Source organism: Schistocerca piceifrons, chromosome 7 (assembly GCF_021461385.2).
Source record: "Schistocerca piceifrons isolate TAMUIC-IGC-003096 chromosome 7, iqSchPice1.1, whole genome shotgun sequence".
Lineage (NCBI taxonomy): Eukaryota > Metazoa > Arthropoda > Insecta > Orthoptera > Acrididae > Schistocerca > Schistocerca piceifrons.
In genome coordinates, this window is record NC_060144.1 from 525,060,348 (window position 1) to 525,081,282 (window position 20,935).

Consider the following 20,935-nt stretch of genomic DNA (forward strand, 5'->3'; position numbering starts at 1 on the left):
GAAAGCAAATGCGCGGTCGTTACGTTAACAATTAACTGGCGTTAATTAGATATTTGAGATTTGGGGAAAATTACGGTCGCCAGTCCCATGGACAACTTCTATAATAACTGAAAATGAAAGATTAATGCACATATAATTAGCATTAAAAGCGTGGCAACTGAAGGTTGACACGTGTTGTGTGAAAACTGAATGTTTGTCAAAAGTAATGAATTTCGCTACACTCTGACTTAATTTAGCAAAAGAATTAATAAAACTGGAAAATTTAAAGTTAATTCAGTGACTGAAATTAATAGTGAACTTTGTTTCTGAAGCACTACGAAATTCAATAAAATAAGGTTAGTCTTGGGCTACCTCAACAATGATTTCAAAAGCTACTTGAATCTACGCAATTAAGAAATAAGAGATTTAACTTTGAACTTGAATTAAATGATTCTGAACAATTAACAATAGTAAAATTTAGTACGTACCAAGCTGAGCTGCAGTCACAGGTAAGCTAAAATATGGTAACAAAACTCGCACTCTTAATTTCTGCTTGTGTAATCTAAATATTGTAGTCAGCTATGAATACCTTAACTGAACTTTGAAATTAAAGCAGTGAAATCGAATGATATTACTTTAATGCTGGCGTTTGAATTTCAACGACACTCGAGTTCATTTCGGAAAAGGAAGGGACCCTGCTTGGTAATGCAATTGGGACAATGAGCAACAAAGGTCCATGCTAAAGTGCTGTATTTTGCTATAGGAATAGTTTGAAAAGCTTAGGCCTGCCATACAGTTCCAAAACTTTACGTGCTTTCAGTCTTCCTTGTTGGTTGATTGAAGGCTTGAAGTCGTCGATCGAGGAGGTGGCGACAATCACTCATTGTCAGCCGTAGCTGTTGCAGAAGCTGGATGTTGGCGCGCCTTCTTCTCGACACGATCGCCAGGCGAAATGGGCTCTTGATGTGTGCCAGCTAATGCTTCCCATCCACGACACCGTGTCAGAAACTATCATGGCAAGTCGAGCGCAATTACATGATGCCAAACTCCGAAAGCGCGGCAACTCGCGGGAGCGTCACACAACACACCTGCTCCACCGCCCTGCTCCAGACAGACTCTCCTCCGCCCGCGTAAAAATACAAATAGCATTTACAAAACAAACCAATTACAAATCGACATATATATAGTAAAACAATTACAATATATAAAGACACAGAAATGTCACATCTTCAGGTAACAAAATAAGGAAAAAATCATAGTACATTAGATGGAAATAGGAGGATATGCATTTCCGGCGTTACAACGTAATAATGTCACTTATCTTCCACGACAAAATGGAAAATCTCTAATCTAACCGAGATACGTGTCTCCCAGGAACCAGTGGCTTTCGAGCTACACTTCGTTCAGTAACTGTTGTGGTTTAAAATCACCAACCATGAAAAACGAATCCTAAACTACAAATACCTTAGCCATTACTACAGGGTGTTTCAAAAATGACCGGCATATTTGAAACGGCAATAAAAACTAAACAAGCAGCGATAGAAATACACCGTTTGTTGCAATATGCTTGGGACAACAGTACATTTTCAGGCAGACAAACTTTCGAAATTACAGCCTCCTGCATGTTTCGGATAGCCCAAAGCAATCACACGATCATCGAAATATTCATTCAGGAAATTAAAGACGTCGGCCGTGCGATGTGACCGGGCACCATCTTGCATAAACCACGAGGTGTTCGCAGTGTCGTCTAAGGCGGTTTGTACCGCCACAAATTCACGAAGAATGTCAGCGTGATGCAGTAATCGTTTCGGATCTGAAAAATGGGCCAATGATACCTTTGGAAGAAATGGCGGCCCAGACCAGTACTTTTTGATGATGCAGGGACGATGGGACTGCAACATGGGGCTTTTCGGTTCCCCATATGCGCCAGTTCTGTTTATTGACGAAGCCGTCCAGGTAAAAATAAGCTTCGTCAGCAAACCAAATGCTGCCCACATGCATATCGCCGTCATCAATCCTGTGCACTATATCGTTAGCGAATGTCTCTCGTGCAGCAATGGTAGCGGCGCTGAGGGGTTGCCGCGTTTGAATTTTGTATGGATAGAGGTGTAAACTCTGGCGCATGAGACGATACGTGGACGTTGGCGTCATTTGGACCGCAGCTGCAACACGGCGAACGGAAACCCGAGGCCGCTGTTGGATCACCTGCTGCACTAGCTGCGCGTTGCCCTCTGTGGTTGCCGTACGCGGTCGCCCTACCTTTCCAGCACGTTCATCCGTCACGTTCCCAGTCCGTTGAAATTTTTCAAACAGATCCTTTATTGTATCGCTTTTCGGTCCTTTGGTTACATTAAACCTCCGTTGAAAACTTCGTCTTGTTGCAACAACACTGTGTTCTAGGCGGTGGAATTCCAACACCAGAAAAATCCTCTGTTCTAAGGAATAAACCATGTTGTCTACAGCACACTTGCACGTTGTGAACAGCACACGCCTACAGCAGAAAGACGACGTACAGAATGGCGCACCCACAGACTGCGTTGTCTTCTATATCTTTCACATCACTTGCAGCGACATCTGTTGTTGAAAATTGTAACTACTGTAATTTCGAAAGTTTGTCCGCCTGAAAATGTACTGTTGTCCCAAGCATATTGCAACAAACGGTGTATTTCTATCGCTGCTCGTTTAGTTTTTATTCCCGTTTCAAATATATCGGTCATTTTTGAAACCCCCTGTACTACCTCACACCAGATTTTAAGTTCGAACACAAATAACCCACTTGGCGCTTTTCGCCCCAAAGAGTGAGATCAGAATGATCATGGACTGGGGTAAATATCTTTCAAAAAAACCTTCAAATGTGTGTGAAATTTTATGTGACTTAACTGCTAAGGTTATCAGTCCCTAAGCTTACACACTACGTAACCTAAATTATCCTAAGGACAAACACACACACCCAAGCCCGAGGGAGGACTCCCATGACTGCAGCGCCTGAGACTGCTCGGCTAATCCCGCGCGGCAAATATCTTTCAGACACGTCGACAACAATCTCACTGAATTCTCCTAAACGACTGTAACGTTTGACTCAAACACTGAGGAGTCTAGCCCCGATTCTGACTGGTCTTAGTCCGGCAACCATCTAACGACTAACTGAATTTCTCATAGGACAAACCAAGAACCATTTACGTTGAACAAACATAGCATGCTAATTCTCTCCTTCAACCTTTTTTTCCTTTTTTCTTTCTTGCGGTTGTCTCTTGGAGTCTTGCGGTGGCCAGCTGCGCAATAGATGTTACCTCTACCGGAAGCCGCAACTCTGCAGTCGTTAGTTTTCATTAAACTCGCTATCTTTGACCCGATTCTGCTGCTCAGCTATTTTCAGGAGAAAATCACTACAACGTTTTACAGAAATATACATGAAAATACTTTCCAAACAACTCATTGCACCCTTGTTTCTTTTCCTAACAGCAAATTATGATAACAAGATGAGGCGATACCTACTAGTAACGTCGATATAACACAGCACAAATTTTCATGCATTACGGATTGCTTCAATGGATATTACGTACTCTGAGAGCTGACTTAGTACTGATAGCGTATCGGAAGTTAGCGTGACGAATGTCTGTCACTGCACATTCAGGCTGACTGAGCTGCCTCTACCGCTGGATATTATGCAACCTGCAATGCCTTTAAAAACTGTGAGCGAGACTGTTGTATTCTCTCGCTTGATATGTGCAAAATATTAGCCGTACAGAAAAAAATGAACAAGAGATTTTTGGAGGAAACTGAATGTAGTTAAATTTTGTACTGGGAAATGTTTTCGCTGGAGGTCAGTGTTTTCGAGGTATTCAAGAAAAAAGTGTTTGACCGTCACTTGCCTTGAATAATTCGAAAACTGCAGCCTCTTGCGAAAGTATATCCCAGTACAAAATTTAACTACATTAAATTTTCTACACAAAGTTCTTTTTAATTTTTTCCTTGGAGTTGCAGTTTGTGCGTAGCGAGCGAGAGAATATGAAAAATCTTGCAAGTGGCATTAGAAGGTGCTGCGGGTAGCAGAGAACCCAATGGTAGAAGTATCCGAAGCACCCTATATACGCCAGTTGACCAATGTTCAACTTTATCAGCTGATAGACGTCAGCAATCTACAGCATATACAAAACCCAAATGACATTCATAACCTGCTCAATATCCAGTGAAATCCTGAGAAGAATTCAAAGCGGCAGCATGGTTTAAATTTTCAGGAATGTAAAATTGCGGACTTTACAAAACGCAGAAACATAGGGTCAGTCATAGGTAAGGCAGATGGTATACTTCATTTCATTGGTAGGGTAATAGAGAAATGCAATCAGTCTCCAGTGGGCATCGTGTACAAAGCACTAATGTCACCAATGCTAGACAATAATTGTCGTCTGGAAACCACATCACACAGGACTGACAGCGTGCATTCAACATATACAAACATAGCAACACCTATGCTCACAGCACTGTTCGACACATGTGAAAGCGGCACTCAAATGCTTTTTTTTCTTGTTTTTTAAAAAAAGAGGACTCTTCAAGATAGAGGCCAAATGTACTGGAGAACCCGACTTGTAAAGTATTAAGAACCTGTGTTAAGTAAGCAATCTAGGAATATTCGCCACTGGTTGCTATATCGGCACATCCTCGAAGGCAGCATGCAAGGAAAGGAACTGTTTACGACTACCTTCAACCACTAACTTCGCCAAATCCAAGAAGACATGTGATAAAGGCTAGGAAAAAGAAGAAAGACTGATATTACCTGAAGCTCAATCCATGACATATCACAAAAAATTATTTTATATAAAAGGAGGGCTGTTAACACAAAACTTACTTGTTCATTTCCTATTTTACGTGAAAAAATAACGCTTTACCTATTTCTTTATTTATCATTTTTCTATAAAATCCTACAGGTGTTTCTAAATCCTTTGGTCTTCTGTCACTAAAAGAGTTTGAAAGTTCATCAGTAATATATTGCGGGAGGATATCACACACTGCGACATACCATGATTTCTTGGTATCTTCTGTCACAGGCAAAAAAAAATCTGGTTAATATTTTCCTCACTATCGCACTCACATCAGGAACACGGGGTCATGTTGAGACGCTCTCGATATCTCCCGTGATTAAATTGAATGGGTGTCATTTTCTCTACAATATTTCTACTGTATTTGCAATTGTAGTGCCAAGGACGTCATGCGAGATTAGATACCACTATGACACAGTGTTTCCCTTTAATTTCGTAAGACTAGTGAAAGTTTCCGTTCCATCGCACTCTGACTCTACACGTTGTGGTATGGAGCTCGTCAGCTGGCACTAAATATCTTTACTGCGCTTTATTCTGCTGTGTGCCTTCATCCAAAACATAACGGTTGTCTTATTTAGGTGGGAAAGTTCCTGAACTGTTACTGCAATGTGATAAACGAGATAATTTTTGGTGTCGTTCATATCGTAGGATTTTAACATCATCAGTGCCGAGAGAAGTTCTGGTGAAATTATACTTTCCTCTTGAACACCTTTTGCGTACTTTGCGAACTTTACTCCAAGGATCTTAAATTAACCCTCTGGATTACTGCACGAACGCACTTCCAGCTTCTGCTTTAAGCTTAAAGCAATCTGTGTGAATCTTTCTCGACGAAGGCCGTCCTACTTTCGTTGTGCCTTTGATGTATGCTACGCTCATCTAAATGTTCTGCGAAACTGAGTTGTTAAGGCAGGGCATGTTGGAACGGTTCAGATTTGGGGAAGCGGCCTTGTATTCACGCAAAAGCCAAGTTTAGGGCAGCTGTTTCTTGTTAAACCAATATCTGTCTGCACAGCATTTAATCGTGAATTCTCTGCTCTTTCCATACAACTAAAAGGAGGAAACATTTCAACACGAATATGGCGGCAAATAATTTCGTGCTTAGTTCTTAATGGCATTTCGTTTGCTTTCGCTAGCAAATCATTAGTTGCAGTCGATATGAATGCTTCAGCATAAAAACTGATGGCTTTGTACTGCGACTTATCTAGTTTCTATAAGAAACTGATAACTGTAGCAGAGGCATCCATAGTCCGTGTAAGGTCTTATTAGAGCGTGATGTATGCTAATGCACTCTCTCATGTGTGCTCCCCGATAAAGGCCTGTCACAGCACATAGGATATTTGTGGTACTATCACATTTTATTTTCTATTGTTGCTATAAAATGGGATTAACAGAAACTATTTTCAAATTTAAAACAAGAAACTGATAATTATAAAATGAAATTTGAAAATTAAAATTGTAAATTAACTTTAAATGCATAATTAGATATGAGACCTAGATTATGCTTGTTGGCCTTATGGGTGAATCAGAAGTCAAAATCTGCTTGGATCTAAGAGAGTAAGTAATAAAATTTATCTCGTTCAAAAAACTTTTAGTCAACACCAAAACGTAAATATTGTGTAAATTGTGGCTTTTTACTCTATTTTCCAAATAAAATTGTTATTTTTCTAGTTATACATTGGTGGATAAAAAGAGGAATGACGACATCCGAGCTGAACTGAAGATGCAAATCATAACTGTCACTAAACAATATCAGTTAAGATGGAAAGAACATAGAGACTGTACGCCAGATGCAAGAATCACTAAAGCTTAAAACAATATAAACCAAGAGGTAAAATGTCTAGGAAGGCCTAAGAAGAGATGGCCTGACCTATTTTGAAATCGGATGTAGACGATGATGAGTTTGTTGTAACATGAAATTGATTACCTTACTTTGTTTGATAATACGTCTTTGAATCTAAAAGTCATACCGCCCCCCCCCCCCCGGAAGTAACGGCGACTCTCGAAGAACATCTCCTCAACTAAAACAAACCTCTCTTACTGGACCATGTTTTTCTTGGGAAAACGTCAGCCTCGTACTTTTTGACTTCTAGATCACAAATTTAACATTCATACAAGCCAAATGATGGCTTACTTTTTCCACATACTTTAAACATAGCATAATCTCCTTGGTTGAGTACAGTGCCAAATAGTTCTTTATTTCAGTCATAGTCTATATCTTCTTTTAAAGAAACACGACGATTACGGTTTCTATCCACCCCACAGATTCCGAAAACACAATACTATGCTTTCAATTAGCCGAAACTGAACATTTGGTTAATGAAATGGGATTCCAAATTTTCTTACCATTTTCTTAAATTAAAACAGCACAGTTCAGACTGATGCAAATCAAGTTCGAAGTAAGCGAATTCAGTACCACATCTGATGTTTGTTGTGGAATGAACAAACATCAAGCGAAGCGCTGCCAACACAGAAATTCTCTATTGGGGTGGTTTACTACTAAACTAGACAATCAAATCTTTGAATGATATTCCCACGACATGATAGCACTGAACTTTTTCAGAAGTTTCGTTTCTATTTACCCTACAGTTTCTGTTCATGCTATTTTACGGTATTTTATGCTGTAATACCTCTTAGTGTAACGTATATCACGCTTTTCTTTAAATTAAGTCTTTAGCACCTGGACATCCTGTTTAAGTGTCATTGTTATGAAAGCTATAGTTTAGGATGCATCATTTGTTGCTGTTAATATTACCCTCATAAGACTGTTAGCTACCGGAGATATCCTTATTTTATTCACTAACGAACGTAGATTAATAGTATACATTTTCATCAAAGGACGTGGCTTGCCACAGCCATGTGCCTGACATCACCAATATATGTCGAGGGTTTTGTATTCAGACGTAGTGTAGGAGTCGTTGTGCGATTTGGTGGCTACTCCTTATGGAGTAAAAAACGTGTGGCAGTACGAGGTGGTTTGAAAAGTTCTCTGAATCACCATGAGAGGTCAGCGCTAGCACAACGAGTTGTTCACGTGATCTTCATTGGGCTGTTGCCTGTAAACACGTGCCACGTCAGTGCTCTTGATAGATAACTGTGGCAGTGACGTGACTCTGTTGTTCCCGCGTAGTGATTTTCGAAAATGGAAAAAAATCGAGATTCGAGAGGTGATTAAGCACTTCGCAAAGAAAGGTACGAAAGCAAAGGACATCATGGCGATTTCCAGAATACACTGGCGGACTCATCTCCTTCATATTCAACTGTTCCCAGTGGACAAATGAATTTAAATTTGGTCGGGAGAGTTTAGATGACGATCAGCGCAGTGGTCGGCTAAGATGTGTCACTACTCCAGAAATCATAGCAAAAGTGCACAAAATGGTCATGGAGGATTGCCGATTGAAAGTACGTGAAATTTCTCACGCTTTCCAGAAGTCATCTGAGAGGGTATATCACTTTTTAACTGAAGCATTAGAATTAAATAATTATCTGCAAGATGGGTGTCGCTAGTCTTGACGCGCGCCCGCACACGTGCCGTTGCCATGGCAAAATTACACGAACTAAGGTATGAATTGTTGCCATTTCCGCCATATTCACCTGATATGGCTCCGTCAGACTTCCATCTCTTCCCAAAACTGAAAATTTTTCTTGGTAGACGAAGATACACTTCAAACTAAGGATCGATAGCCGACGTTGACAACTATTTTGCAGGCCTGGAGGAATCTCATTTTCTAGATGGGACCAAGGCACTGGAACACCGTTGGACCAAGTGCATTTATCTACAAGGAGACTACATTAAAAAATTAAAAAAAGTTTCAGTGATGTAAGTACTTTTTTTCTCTTCCGTTCTGAGAACTTTTCAGACCACCCTCGTATTACACGAGATCCAGTTCCAGTGTTGTTCCCGAAGCAAACGTTTATCAGATGACAATATGCTTGCAGTGCAGAGTGACTGCTCCACACTATTGAAGTTTTTTACCTCTCGTTTCTGACAGTTCCAGTCAGTTAGGTCCTACTGCGAGCGTCACAGGTTGTTCGCACTTACCGGTTCTTCGGCTGCTACCGCCGCTCGTCTACTGCACAAACACTCCCTGCCCCTTCCGCGGCACCTTAATGAAATCATCCGCTCCCCTCCGAGAAATTTTGTTATGGTAGTTGGCGCGTCTCAGCCCGCTCTGTCTTTAATTCTGATTTAGGAGGCATCATGGACGACACCCTACCGGCAAAAACTTTATTAAACCGGAGCTAAGTGAACCTGGATCCCATGGGATTCATCGAATGTTTCATATTGTTCCTAGACGAGATCCTACGGGTGCGCCACCTCCTTTGTCTAAACAAGATCGGAATTAAAGGATCGAGCCACGTCGACTGCGGTGCTATAAGATTGTTCCCCTTCGACGCTACCGTGAACAGAAAACTGATGAAGACATCATTATTTTTCTTGTGAAATTTTTTCATCAACTTGCATGCAATTCTCTACAAATATACGATTTCTCCTTACTCACATAAGATATAAATACCCACAATTCTCTCTACAAGAGACCTTTCCTCACTGAAGAAATTTGTTTAAAATGACAAGACATTCTTACTTGTTGAAGTGTCTGGTTGTGTAAATTGCTAAATTAGGTTAAAGAGGATCAGATTTAAAGCCTGACTGTTAGGCCACTGGTTTGGTGGTGTTTCATACGAGGGCTCTTCGGAAAGTAAGAAACGATCGGTCGCGAAACGGAAACCGCAGTGAAAATACGATGAAGCTTTGCACAGATGTGTTGGGCAGTGCATCTAGTAACCCCATTGTAAAGATGCCTAGAAAAATAGTGTCTCTCACCAAGTGTGGGTGGCTGCAGAAAGATTTCCCCTGATTTCAAGCAACCCCACATAACGTAACTGTCATGTAATTCCTTCTTCACGACAGTTGTCGGCAGCACACTGTAAGGTCAATGAAGATACCCCTCCTGCGTTTTAGATGGAAAGCGATCACCCACCATACAGCCCGGAGTTGGCTCGATCTGATTTTCATATCTGCTCAGATGAACCCTTGGCTGTGAATACAACATTTTGGGACAGACAAGGTGCTGCATATTAGCGCATAAAAATGTTGGTAAGCACAGGAGGTTGCCTTCTATGACGTCGGTATTGGAAAGCTGATACAACGCCACTACAGAAGTCTAAGTCGAAGCGGCGACTATGTAGAGAAGTAGCCAGAAGGTGTAGCTAACTGTTGCAAATAAAAGAGGTTTGATTTTCACTGTGGTTCCCATTTCACGACCGATCGTTCATTACTTTCCGAAGAGCCCGTACATCGATAGCAAAAATACCTGTTTAAGTAACTCATCTCGAATATTGATACTGTAGACCTGCTTTTACAGTCGTGGAGAAATAGTCCAAAGATGTTGTACAGAGCTAGGCAGTCCCGAACCGCTTATTGTATCGAACAACATGGTGCAGTGATTAAGAGACTGGATTTCCATTCAACTGTATCGAGATTCGATTTCGAAGCCAAAAATCCATATTTAGACTTCCCATTGTTTCCCTAGATCGATTAAATTTTCCATCTTCCCTCAATCCTTCTCTAATGACGCCATCTCTCATTTCAACTACCAACGCCATTTTCAAGTGGTTATGAGTCAACACTGATGCTGGCTCAAACCTTGAAGATCGCCTTCGTGGCTGAAACTGGTCGTTGTGTTAGAAAATAAACTACAACTGGTGCTGTAATTTGTTTGAAAGTAGTTTTATTTGGATGAAGAACTTTGGAAGAACCTCATCATCCGATCTCTGGCATGAAACATAGGATATAAGACAAGGTATTGATAAGATTAAATTGCGACAACGTAGTAACAGCGCATAACATACCATTGGCATCAGTATAGAGTACCATGTTTCTTACTGTCCGGTAACATCAACAGTGTGCAGCTGACAGTTCGACACTGTACAAGAGAAAAAAATTCGTCAATAGGTGGCATTTGTGAAGGTAATGCCCATGGCATCAGATATCATCGTTATGAGGCGAATATTAACTGAAAACAACATATGTAATTTGTATTCTAAGAGATCAGGCCGCATCTGGTGATGAATGACCCGGCAATTGGTAGACTATGGCGTAGACTTCAGAACCTGATCGCGGGGTTCGCTTTTTTTATGAAATTAAGCTTAATAGTTACATGAATAATACTTGTTACAACTACGTACGTAGTCTGATTTAAATTCTAAATGCAACAATAATTGTTAACAACATGGATCAATTTTTTATCAACAGAGCCGTAGCTTCAGCACTACAAAATACTCGAATTAGAACATAGGAAAGTGGAGCATTTGTAAAATAGCTCAGAACATATATTTCAATCAAAGTATTTAAAATCGAGGCATGTATACACGAAGACTGAAGCGACGAATGAAAATTTGTACCAAGGCCGGAGTTCAAACACGGGTCTCCTGCTCACTAGCCAATTGCGCTAAGGTAGTTTCTTTTGATTAAAAATCAAAGTTGTAAGAAGATCAATAAACACGAAGCCATAAATTTGAGGAAGGAAAGGAGAAGCAAGGAGTTCACTATGACAGAGAGGAACCATTGATATTTGTAGACTGGTAGCATACTACACTTGTAACATCGATAACAACAATCATTGCAGTTGTACTATGAAACATTGAGATCATCAGTCATTTCAGTCACATTACGAAGCATCAAATGGCCAACGGCCCGCCTTTAGCGAAAATAAAATACAGCTGCCGTCTATGAAGGTCTCTTTTTGTTATCACTGACCTGTATGATAAGTGTGACAAAAATATTGTAGATTATCTATCGGCAGTCATAAGCTTCTTATGTTTCTACCTTAATGTTATTTCTTATAAAGCTTCTTTTCCATAGATTAGTTGTAGATGTACTTCTGCACATTACTCTGTGTCAGTTGCGCAGCGCAATACGTGTTGAAGTAAGATTAATTTTTGGCCGAAGCGGGAAAAACAAATTCGTTTCGTATTAGAACTCTTGTGCTATCTGCCTCTGTATGAATCGCTGTTTGCAAGAACCCCTAAGTCCACTTTTGGTGAAAACTGAGTTAAAGGCAAAAATGCATACCCTACATGTAGCTACACCAGACTGTTCACAAAAACAGCCAAAGTCATCGCTTGTTGCCGTTCAAACAGAGTTAGGAAATATGAGCTGAGTGCAGAAGTCCAGGACCTCGATTATTTTTCTTCTCAACTGTTGGCACTACAGTAAAGTGCGGTACAACCGCACTGAAGAAATTGGCAGTGTTGAATTTAGTATTCTTGTGAAAATGGATGAAGTGGCGGTACCATTAGTTAAGAGAAGAAAAGAGTGAAACATACTTTGGAATATCAAAGAAATATTATCAAGAAAGCTAAAATTCATGGAGAGGAACATGTGAATTATAGAGGCAAAGTAAATCCGAGAAAGGTGACAGGAGAAGACTGGAAGTGTCGAAAAAGCTGTCTTAGTGTTATTGTAGAAGACAACAGAACTCAAGCTTTAGCACATTTACTGAACATGGAATGCAAGGATGACGAGGAACTTTTCCTGCAATGACTGATCACAGCTAGTGATGTTAAAAGACACCGCACAAGAATTGAGAAGTGGTGCACGTGTGAAAAATCTTATAGCTGCTGTGTCCTCGTTGGAGTCAAACTATTTGAGGTACGTAGAAAAGCTTCTCTAAGTATTTATGCAGTAACTGGTGCGAGAGTTAAAAGAATTCGAGAATTACTGTATAGTGGGCAGACACCGAAAGACGGAAGAGGGAAATGGAAGAGTGTTAATGCTATGCTGTCAGAGGAAGTTGTCAAAATTACAGATGTAATACAGACAATGGCGAGATTTAGTCAATAATTGAATCACTGAAGACTAAGGATTCTCATAGTTATGATGGAGTGCTTAACATAGCATTGAAGTACTGTGTTGCACTTGTTAGCCCTGTATTTAGTCATATTTGTAATTTTGCCTTTAGGCATAGTCAGTTTCCTGAACGATTACAGTACTCAGTAGTAAAGTCGCTTTATAAAAAGGGAGAAAGGGATAATGTAGATAACTTTAGATCCATTTATATGCCATCAGTGTTTGCTGAAGGTATTGAAAAGGCTGTGTATGTAAGGATAAGTGCTCATTTTATATCATACGATTTGATATCAAATTTGCAGTTCGGCTTTATAAGTCGTTTAACAACTGAAAATGCTATATTATCTTTTCTCTGTGAGGTACTGGAAGGGTTAAACAAAAGGTTTCGAACGATAAGCATTTTTTTTTTTTTTTGTTTAACTAAGGCGTTTGATTGTGTTGATCACGACATTTTACTGCAGAAGTTGGACCATTACAGGATGCGGGAAATAGCTCACAATTGGTTCACCTCTTACTTTAGCAACAGACAGCAAACATCATTATTCTCGATATTGAGACTAGCTATGATGTGGGGTCTGAGTAGGGTACAGTCAAGTGGGAGGTGACCCAGGAATCAGTGTTTGGGCCACTACTGTTCCTTATCTGTATAAATGGTATGCCCTCTAGTATTACGAGTTACTCTAAAATACTTGTGTTTCCTGATGACACTAGCTTGGTAATAAAGGATGTTGTGTGCAACATTTGCTCAGTTTCAAGTAGTGCAGTCCATGACATAACTTCATGGCTCGTAGAAAATAAACTAACGCTAAATCACAGAAGACCCAGTTTTTAGAGTTTCTAACCCCCCCTTAAGTTTTAATTTTACAGAATGGGCATATGATTAGTGAAACTGCACAGTTCAGATTTCTTGTTGTTCAGATAGATAGTAAACTGTCGTGGAAAGCCCAAATTCAGGATCTTGCTCAAAGACTTAATGCTGAAACTTTTACTATTCGAACGATATCTGAATTGAGTGATAGTTCGAAACGAAAATTAGTCTAAAAATGTTCAAATGTGTGTGAAATCTTATGGGACTTACCTGCTAAGGTCATCAGTCCCTAAGCTTACACACTACTTAACCTAAATTATCCTAAGGACAAACACACACACCCATACCCGAGGGAGGACTCGGACCTCCACCGGGACCAGCCGCACAGCCCGTGACTGCAGCACCCGAGACCGCTCGGCTAATCCCGCGCGAAAGTGTTACAAGGATACGAAAGTACCTATTGGGGTAAAGAAAATGGAATATATTAAACAATGTGTATGATTTGTTCCTGACAGTGAAAATGTGTCATCCTTGTGGAATGAAATATTAACTTGACCTACGGCAAATATGCAAGAACGTTGGGTGGACTTCTCTGCTGTAAACATTAAATACTATTTCGTTTTGTTACTTGTTTTTCCATTTATAAACAGTGCTAACTAGCGAAAGCATTCAAATATATCGTATTACAGCTCTGCAAAAAAAACAGAACAGTGTACTGTATTCTAAATAATTTTTTTTGAAACTTTTTTATCATCAAATGCATTGATTGCAAAAACAACCTAAATCCACAGCATAGAAAGTTTTTGCAATGCAAACGGGTTAGCATGTATGTGTGAGATGTCGAGAATAAACCTGTTGAATGCTACTTAAACTTCAGGTAAGTTCCATCTTACTTTAATAATTTATGTATCATTAATATCGTTTTTCCCACTTTCCCTAAAAGTAGGTGAATGTGACATAGGTTGTTCTTGCAATTAGCGATTCATATGTTTTCTTTGATAAGCGTGAAGGTAGGAGGAGAAGGAGGCCATAAATTAAACCTCTCTTGATGATTAAGGATGGATTACTAGTTCATTTAGAAAACAGCTAAGAAAAACACCGTAGCCACTTAGAGGAGTCATCCGAGACAGTGACTCCTGTGTCTTCACATTTACATCTACCTTTATACTCTGCATTCCACTGTTTGGTCAAATAATAAAGTTGTATGTTCGAGTGTAACTGACAGCCCCTTTATTTTGGCCCCTTTGCATAATTTTATTCTATCTGTCCTGTCCTGCGGGTTAAGCGTGGCATTTCAAGCTGCTTATACAGCTTCCTTGGTGTTGTTTTGGTGCTGAGGGCTACGTTCAGTTCTGCTGTGACTTTTGCAGCTGTCGTCCTCTTACTTTTCGTCACAGTCGCCTTCACCAGCCGTCCGTCAAGATCACTCAACACACACTTTCGTCCGCGATCGTGAGTTGGCGGATGGTGTTTTTTTTCCTGCTTCCCTGTATGCGGCCTAAATTTTCGATACGGTTTCTCTTGAAACATCTTACACTTCGGCTCACCTGGTAATGGAATTATGCACCATACAAGCACCAACATGGCCATGTTCTAATTCATTTATCTCTGGCTGATACTTGCAACGTATTGAGGACACTGCACAGGTGCTCTTCGTGGACAAATAGAACAGCGCACTCTGCACGCTTGCCTAGTATCAGCACGTGTGATCAGGCTTGCATTTCTCGCGGCGCTCCCGCGTTTCTCTCCAACCCCTGCATGGTGGCGGACGCACTCCGTAGCCAACAACCACCTACTCGGCTCATAGCGTTAAGTCAGCTGCTCACTGCTCGGAGCCGCGTGGTAATGTTGCTTCCTCCAGAGGGACCCAACACCATCTCTGACCAGCGGCTCAACGAATCACAGGGATGACAACCGCCTTATTGAAAACTAAGTTGTGCCAACCTTATCATTCTGTGGTACGAAATTGAAAACAAACGCATGACATAATGCCAGAAACTGAGAGAGTCAGTTGAAGGCTCTTTAATTTTAGAAATGAAATAAGTCTCGTTACGTACACAGTGACGGAAGAAAGGGGGATATCAGCTGCAAAGTTCTTAACTACGACGAAAAAAAAGCTGTTTACTCCCCTGTATTATTTTAATATTTAGCACGACGTACACTTTCGTTTTCCTCTAGTAATTGTAATCGGTTTCAAAGCGCGAACCATAAAGCTTTTGGGCGATCGACTTGTCATTTCAGTTGAAGTTTTTAGTTGCTGTGTGGATATAGTCGATAACTACAAAAAAAAAAAAAAAATGGTTCAAATGGCTCTGAGCACTATGCGACTTAACTTCTGAGGTCATCAGTCGCCTAGAACTTAGAACTAATTAAACCTAACTAACCTAAGGACAACACACACATCCATGCCCGAGGCAGGATTCGAACCTGCGACCGTAGCAGTCGCTCGGTTCCAGACTGTAGCGCCCAGAACCGCACGGCCACTCCGGCCGGCGATAACTACAATACGATATACACGCTACTGCAATTCCTCTGTTGTTCGCAAGTAGGATGCAATGTTTCCTCAGGTATACATGCATGTCCGAAGGCTCATTGCATCCTACTTGCGAAGTACAGAGGCACAGCGATATCGTATTTATCAAATGGTTCAAATGGCCCTGAGCACTACGAGACTTAACATCTGAGGTCATCAGTCCCCTAGACTTACAATGGGAGGCCACGACGTTTGGAACGCTGATTTACTGCAAACTTCGAACACTCGTAGTAATTGTAATCGGTAAGGACAACAAAATGTGTAAGCAGTAGCGCGTACTTCTCAAGCGTTATTGAGAAAATCGCAAGAGAATTTCGATCGGCAATCATCGTAAAATATGTATACCTGTGCGTGGCCGTTTTCACCAGGAAGTGCCGGCAGCAGAGTGGTAAGCTGGAAAAAAAAGTGGTTAGCGTCAAGTCCCGTAATCGCTGGGTCGCTGGATCGCGTCCCGCTCGTCAGTTTTTTTTTTTATTTCTAACACAGTCATTTTCTTTGCTATTTATGTTACAGTTGTTGTAACGGGAAAAATACGTGTAATCGGATGAGTTTTTAATAAATTTACGATGTTATTTGGCAGTCTACAAATTTTTACTATCACAAATAATATAATATTCATAACTACCGACTAATATATGGCCAAACGCATGAAGTGATACTGAAAATCTATGCTTGTCCGTGATTTGAGAAATCCCTTATACCTGGAAAGAGCCCGAAACTATTTGTTACCTCCAAGTTTTGACAGGCACAGACGGCTATCGAAAGATGTTCAATTAATCTTCGCTTTCGACATTACGATTACAAGTTGCGGGATGGTATTTTTCGTAAAAACATGAAAAACAAAGGTAAACGGCACCAGCTGAATTGAATAAACGCTATGTTTACGCACACGCAAAGTGTTTTGAGGTTCTCCGTGGAAAAACAAACCTCGTTAACATTTTCAAAAACGTCTCTTTCAGCCGATAATTTGGAAGCATATCATTCATAACGCAGCATTTCCTTAAATATCGGCGCTGATCATTGGTCATGCAGTTTTGGGTGTATATTAATAGCGTCTTCACGAGAAGCAATTTCTTGTTCTCTTTCGATTAAATACGAACAGTTTTGAAGACACGGACAAGCATACATTTTCAGTATCACTTTATGCGTTTGGTCGTTTACTAGTCGGTAGTTATGACTATTACATTATTTGTGATAATAAAAATTTGCAGACTGCCAAATAACATTGTAAATGTAATAAAAGTTCATCCGATTACACGTATTTTTCCTATTACATCGATTGCAATATAAATATTAAAGAAAATGACTGCCGTAGAAATAAAAAAAATGACTAGTGGGACTCGATCCAGCGACCCAGCGATTACGGGCCTTGAACGCTAATCGGCTGTCGGCGCTTCCTGGTAAAAATGGTGACGCACAGGTGTATATATTTGACGACATTTGACGGTCGAAATTATCTTGAGATTTTCTCAATGACGCTTGAGAAGTACACGCTATTGCTTACACATTTTGTTGTCCTAATGGAGTACTACGGGTGTACGAAGTTTGCAGTAAATCCGCGTTTCAAACGTCGTGGCCTCCCCTTGTTAGAACTACTTAAACATAACTTACCTAAGGACATCACACACAGCCATGCCCGAGGCAGGATTCGAACCTGCGACCGTAGCAGCAGCACGGTTCCAGACTGAAGCGCCTAGAACCGCTCGGCCACGGCGGCCGCCTCGTATTTATTCACCGACACCGAGCAAGCAACTTTCAATCAATACGTGTCCCTTGAACAGGAATACACATAATGAACAAAAGAGAGCAGGTTGTAGACACATGGCTGACGATGTACGGAAGTCTGGGCCTGTCCGTGAGCCAGGCTCAGGCAGCCTAATGTAAGGCGATCGCTCTGGACCAGCGCAAAATCGGGGTCCGGCACAAATCCTCATTTGCGTCATTCCATTACACAGCTGATGGTTGTCCAAATTCGCCACTTGGAATACATTTCATACCCTCGATAATGGACAGGTGATGCTTTCGGGTTGCGTGATGCACTTGCGGACGCACAATACGCCGACTATTGCACTTTGTGTCTGAGTAGTAGTAGTAATAGCAGAGGGTTTTTTGGGCGCACGACAGCAAGGTCTTCAGCGCCCGCTCAGTAACAGATTGAGACGGGTGTCAAGAAAATACTCAGAACAGTAAGATAAAACAGAACGTAAAGCACAGGTAATAAGGCTTGAAAAATATGTGCCCACCCACACCGAAACGTGGGATGGAGCGTGTAGTCAGCAATAAAACATGGACAACACAGGAAGAAAGTGGTAGAGTGAGCTAAAACAATATAGCAGATGGAAGTAGTTGGCTGACCGCAAGGGAAAAAATAGGGGAGCCAGCCACTCTGCAATACACTAAAACCTCCAGCCTAAAAGTTTAGGCCAGAGTCCAGACACATCACAAAACTTCAAAACCCTAGACACACACGTCTCATCGTTAGCTAAAACACGAGGCAGATCCCCATCAACTTGTGCTTCTGCCCTTGCAAATGGTTCAAATGGCTCTGAGCACTATGGGACTCAACTTCTGAGGTCATTAGTCCCCTAGAACTTAGAACTAGTTAAACCTAACTAACCTAAGGACATCACAAACATCCATTCCCGAGGCAGGATTCGAACCTGCGACCGTAGCGGTCTTGCAGTTCCAGACTGCAGCGCCTTTAACCGTACGTCCACTTCGGCCGGCTTCTGCCCTTGCATCATGGTGCAAAATGAAGTCCGTTAAAATGTGCCGGACAGAGATGAGCACACCACAAGCATTACAAAACGGGGGATCCTCTCGCCGTAATAGAAAGCTTTGTGTGAGAAGACAGTGCCCGATCCGAAGAAGTGTGAGGGTCACTTCTTCCCGCCTGAGCAACCGGCAGGAGGAACGCCACGGCCGAGTTTTTGACTTCAGCAACCGCAGTTTAATGGCCGTCACTGCCAGCCACTCTTCCTCCCACAACTCCATGCACTTCTTGTGGAGTGCAGAAATGACAGACTGCTAGGAAATAGGACACTGGACCACATCCTGGTCTCTGTAGGCCTCCTTGGCAGCCCGATCGGCCTGTTCATTGCCCCATATTCCTACATGACCAGGCACCCAGCAGGACACCTTCTTACCCCGCCGTTGGAGAAGGTAGAGTTGGTCATATATCAGCTAAACCGACGCCTCAGTTGGGTACAGATTCTGCAGTGATTGTAAGGCACTAAGAGGATCGGAGCAGAGGAGAAATCGATTGCCCCGAACACGATTCATCAGCTCCAGTGCCTTCAGGATCGCGTGAAGCTCCGCTGCGAACACAGTATATTCATCAGGGAGGCGAATCTGGGTGACATGATCAGGGAACACTACAGAACAGCCAAGGAAATTCTCCTGTTTGGAGCCATCAGTGTAAACGACGGTAAGACCGTGAAGCACATCTAAAATGTTAAAAAACAGAGATTGGATTGTAAAATCTGGTGTACTAGCTTTCTTAAAATTAGTGGAATCTAAAATAAGTCTGGCTCTCCGGGGGATCCAAGGTGGAAATCTGCTCCAACCGCGACTTAAAACATGAAGACCAGCCATATCCATTGCAGACAGGCAATACACAGGGCCGCGTTATGAAATAGCCGTGCCAGAGGAAGCTGAGCAACGGTATGGTATGCAGGTGTGTATGGTGTGGACAAAGTTTTATACGCCTGGCGCACCGAAACTATCTGCCGCCACATATGAACTGGCGGTTCACCAGCCTCTGCACAGAGGCTCGGTATGGGGCTAGTTCTGAATGCCCCAGTGGCCAACCGCAGCCCCTCATGGTGCACAACGTCCAACATCTTTAAGTAAGAAGGCCTCGAAGACCCATACACCGTGCACCCATAATCGAACCGAGATCGCACAAACCCCCTGTAAAACTGGAGCAGACAACTCATGTCGGCTCCCCATGTACTGTGGCTAAGACATTTTAAAATACTTAAAGCCTTAAGTGACCGTCGTTTGTGTCTGAGGATGAGGCCATCTGACTTTGAAATCTATTGCCATGGGTGGAAAACAATAAATGGAAATATTTGGGTACATCGAAGTCATGGAACAAGGTAAAAATTGTTTTCTGTTCTCCGTAAACAAGAAGTGAAATAAATCTTCTGTAGTGATACGAAATAAAGGCACGATGACATCAGCAAGACAGAATACCTCCTACATTAATATTCTATAAGAGTCGCCCGTGAAAAGCAGTAATTTTCGTGGAAGAATTCTTAAAAATTAAAATTTTAATAATTGCATCAATTTTCTCGGACGGAATGCTAGGTTGCAACAGAAACAATCGGCGCCTGTGCAGCCAGCCCACTTCCCTGCTGGCGGTTTCCCCTTTTACTTAAGATTATTTGTAAGCTAATATATGGAACTGTAATTTGGTGGAATAGCGCGCCGCCATTAGCATAGGCCCCGTCCCGTCCCTGGCGTGCCGACGTCAACATTAGCATTAAGCACGTGTCGTTAGCGGTCGCCGCAGCCTCTGCCGTCTGACGTGGTGGTGGAGGTGGAGGGGTAGCGGGCTCCTTTTCTGGTCAGCCTGGCGGGGACAAGCCTTTATGCCGAGCCGTTTGCCCCTCAGAACGTCGTGTCAAGGATCTCGCAAGCTGCCCAGCAGGTTTTCAGTTAAATTGTCTGTAATAGCAATCGTAATTTTGCTCATCTGTGGATCTCTTGCAAAAATATTGGATATGTGACGCCTCGTTCAAACCAGAACGAATTGAACACAGTGAGTATTCATGGACAATTCACTACCATTCGTTTGTACCTCTGAACAAACGTTTACACTGGAGTGAGCAGTAGAAACCTAGCAAAGCGTGCCAGTCCTAGGAACTCTGCGTTATTTACATCGCTGATAACAGCGACACACGCGTCATTCGATAACTACACGGTACAAAGCTTTGATATTCGGC